Source organism: Leptonychotes weddellii, chromosome 2 (assembly GCF_054177405.1).
Source record: "Leptonychotes weddellii isolate Sample4059 chromosome 2, ASM5417740v2, whole genome shotgun sequence".
In the NCBI taxonomy this organism is placed as follows: domain Eukaryota; kingdom Metazoa; phylum Chordata; class Mammalia; order Carnivora; family Phocidae; genus Leptonychotes; species Leptonychotes weddellii.
The window spans coordinates 38,071,520-38,074,188 of record NC_138370.1 but is presented as its reverse complement, the minus strand read 5'-3'; the positions used below and the strand labels follow the sequence as shown (position 1 = coordinate 38,074,188).

Sequence of the window (2,669 nt, the reverse complement as noted above, 5' to 3'; positions counted from 1 at the left end):
AGCACCGCTCTAAGATGTTTGTATGTATTAGCACAATTAATCCTTTCTTTGAGAGAAAGTTACTATTTTGGGCCTCATTTCTTTAGATGAAGAAACTAAAGAACAGCAAAGTAGCACACTTGGAAAAGAAGTAGAGCCAGAATTCAAACTCTCATATTTTGGTTTCAGAATCAAGTTCTTAACTGCATCACATAGTGCCTGTGGTGACATAAAATACCACAAGCAGTCATCTTGTGATGACTGTCCTGAGAGGACATGCTTTCTCTTGAAAGAAGATGATGCATCCACTTGGAAACTGAGGGTAAGGGATACATTCTAGTAGTCTGTGCTCTAAGATATGTCTTCCAGCATCTCTGACATGTAAAGAGCTTAGAAGTCAACACTCCCATCTTTATAACAAGCAAAAACTGAACGAACTACAAATCAATTCTTCTTGGACCTATCAGAGAACTAAGGTTGTAGGGAAAACTACCACCCGCATATGGACACAAAGTTGACTCCAGAGAGTCACAGCTGAGATCTGCCTACCTGTAGAACAGAAACGACTGGAACTATAAACCTGTAGGCATGGTTAAGTGTAATTTTGATAAATTTCCGGAGACTGAGTTGGACTAGCCTGTAGGAGAGAAACTCTTGGCAGCCACAGTCTTATGGGACCCCACACTTTCCCAGGCTTTACTTCCAGGAAATCCGCCATATTCTCATGGTGAAATGTTGAGAAAGATCCCCTCCTGGCTCTAGCAGGAGAAGGGGAAGAGCAACAATGGTAAAATATCCCTAAAACATTCTCCATAGCAAAGGCCTACTCTCTAGGGAAAAATAAAACTTTACCAGAGCCTAATCCCACCTGCCATAAGGGCATTTCTCTCACTTCATCACTCTGTAGCTTTCATGATTCACCTAAGGGGGTGAAGGATCTCAGAAACACATGTGAAGGCATGCACTTTCGAGCCCATTTGATGCCAAGTCATCATGAAATTCAATCCCTTTGTGACCTAGGACTGCAGTAAAAATCACAAACACTGCTTTAGGGCCCTCTTGCATATGCCCAAGAAGACCATGTCTGCCAGCTCTTCAAGCAGCTGCAGTAGAAGGACAATGTCTTCTCCATGCCTGTTCACAAGGATGATGAGGTCCAAGTGGTTTGGGGACACTGTAACAATCATCGAGTTGGCATGGTAGTCCAGGCTTAGGGAAAGGAATATGTCATCTACATCGAATGGATGAAGCCTGAGAAGGCTAACAGCATAACTATTCACGTGGGCATTAATCTGAGCAGGGTGGTTATCATCAGGCTAAAATTGAACAAAGAGAAAAAAATTCTTGAGTGCAAAGCCAAATCTTGACAACTTGGAAAAGAGAAAGGCAAATATAAAGAAGAACTTATTGAGAAAATGCAGAATTAAATATAATCTGTTGTGTAACCATAGTTTAACTGTAAATTTTTATGTAGTATAAGCTCCTTTGGAACATTTCAAAATGTCTCTGGAACATTTCATTTCCCTCCTGTTTTGCTACTCATCTGTAGCTCTATAAATCTACTTTTGCAATTTTGATTAATAATTCTATGAATGAAAGTTAAAAGTGTCACCCCCCACACACACACCCTTGAAGGTCACAGCTCAAGGACACAGGATTACTAAAAGAAAGATTTAGTCATGAGATTACAGAATGGTTTTTTGCCCAACCTTAGATTAATATTACACTAACAGAGCTGCAGTGGAATCACAGTGGATTGCAGTTGTTAGTTTTGCAAGACACAGACTCTCTCTAAGGAGTAGTATTTAGGAAAGTCCAATGTCAACAGGGGAAATAAAAACAAGAACATTAGATGCATTTGAAGCCTCTGGCACCTACAGCTACAATAAACATTAGACACAAGCCACTCCTACCTAGATTAACACAAACTTCACACTAAAGGATTATTTAGTTTACTTCCTGTTCTCCAATACATAATGTCAGGCTTTCAACAAAAATGACAAAGCATGCTACAAGGCAAGAAAAAACAGTCGGAAGGGACAAAGAAAGTCAGAATTAGACTCAGATATGGCAGAGATGTTGGAATTATCATACTGAGGACTTAAAATAAATATGATTAACATGTTTCTCTAATGGAAAAAGTGGACAAGATGTAAGAACAAATGAGTAATGTAAGCAGAGAGATGGAAACTCTAAGAATCAAGAGGAAATGCTAGAAATCAAAACCAGAATGCTTTCCATGGGCTCATCAGTGGACTGGACATGGCTGAGGAAAGAAGCAGTGAGCTTAAAGATATATCAAGAAAAACTTCTCAAACCATCAAGAACGTGAAAAGACAAGGCAGATAATGAAAGGAAAGTTTTCCAAATCATGTATCTGATAAGGGACTTGTATCTAGCAAGGAGTCTGACTCATGGTAAAAAACCTATGCATGGTTTCTCAGGTCTGAGCATGGGCAGTGACATGATTTGTCAGGCAGACCTCATGGTAGACAGCTGAACTCCGCACACCAGCCGGGGTGCATGGCTGGTACATTGCAGTTTCTGAAGGGAATTGTACTTAAGGACTCAAGCCTCTATGGCTGGTCAAGAGATAATGCTCTTTGCATATTTATGTTCCTAGCCCCAGTGCTTTCATTCTTAGCTCATTTTATCTGAGGCCTTGGACAGATCTTCCCAAAGACCTCTGC

The 2,669-nt window shown here is 40.3% G+C and overlaps 1 pseudogene; it reads left to right on the top strand.

Annotated features, from left to right (window-relative positions):
• Positions 1 to 972: 972 nt before the first annotated feature.
• LOC102742637 (ribosomal protein uL24-like pseudogene) lies at positions 973 to 1,406 on the top strand (annotated as a pseudogene).
• The last annotated feature ends 1,263 nt before the right edge of the window (positions 1,407 to 2,669 follow it).